Genomic DNA, 1,222 nt, shown 5'->3' with positions numbered 1-1,222 from the left:
AATACTTGTCTGCTATCCTTGTAGTTTACTACTTGTCTGCTATCCTTGTAGTTTACTACTTGTCTGCTATCCTTGTTTTTAATACTATCTGCTATCCTTGTAGTTTACTACTTGTCTTCTATCCTTGTTGTTTAATACTATCTGCTATCCTTGTAGTTTAATACTTGTCGGCTATCCTTGCAGTTTAATACTTGTCTGCTATCCTTGTAGTTTACCACTTGTCTTTTGATTATTATTTCAAGAATTGTACATTTAAAAGAAAAATAGGTTGACGAATAAATGTTGCAAATATTTTCAAATATCAAAGACGATCTTTAAGCCGTCTTTCAACTGTTATGGTTCGTGGGACACCCTGTATATAAATATATTTCTATTTCCTGTTTTGCAAGCATTAAATCATTCAACTTGATTTCTCCATTTTTCCCTTCAACTACTTCCGGCAAAGTTTGGAATTTTGATTCTAAAATTATGCTTGATATTTAATGTCATATCTAATATTTGATAACTTCCTTACCTTCCTAAATATATAAGATTATATTATTAAGTATGATAATCTTTTATGATGATTTGCTTCAAATAAAAGTTCAAGATGAAAACCATTTTTTACATTTTTAACATATATTCGTATAAATATATGATATATTATGCTATGGTGTAGGCTTGTTTATTTGTTATTTGTATTAAATATAATAAACGGAAATCTTTTTTGTTTGATGTTTTAAATTTCTTAAATGATCAGTCTACATACATCTAGACCCATCAGATTGTGGAAGAGGGATAAGCATTTAAGCAATATTATGTGTATTTAATGTTTTGTATAAAGCAAAATTTATATTATTTTTAAACTGATTAATTATCCCCAAATCCTACTTATTCTAATGTTCTTTATTTTCTTTACCTTTCTACTAGTATAGATTCATTTTCATTCTTGATATCAGACACTCATTTTTATCTTCAACTTATGCAATATATTCCTGAGATTGTGTTTAATTATTTATAAAACATATCTATTTCCCTACCTTCTTATTATTGTTTAAACATACATTTAACTTGTTCTCCCATTAATTCAGATTTCCAAATTCATCTTCTTATAAAACCCAAACCTGGACTCAGGCTTTGTTCATATTTTCTATCTGCCTTTTTATCTATCCATGTCCCGGCGTTGAGTTCTCCGAGATTTCTCTCTTGTATCCTTATATATCCGGCGCACACGGTTCAAACT

This window comes from Eurytemora carolleeae, unplaced genomic scaffold, assembly GCF_000591075.1.
Source record: "Eurytemora carolleeae unplaced genomic scaffold, Eaff_2.0 scaffold807, whole genome shotgun sequence".
In the NCBI taxonomy this organism is placed as follows: domain Eukaryota; kingdom Metazoa; phylum Arthropoda; class Copepoda; order Calanoida; family Temoridae; genus Eurytemora; species Eurytemora carolleeae.
The sequence above is the reverse complement of the archived record's forward strand: the minus strand, read 5'-3'. Positions refer to the sequence as shown.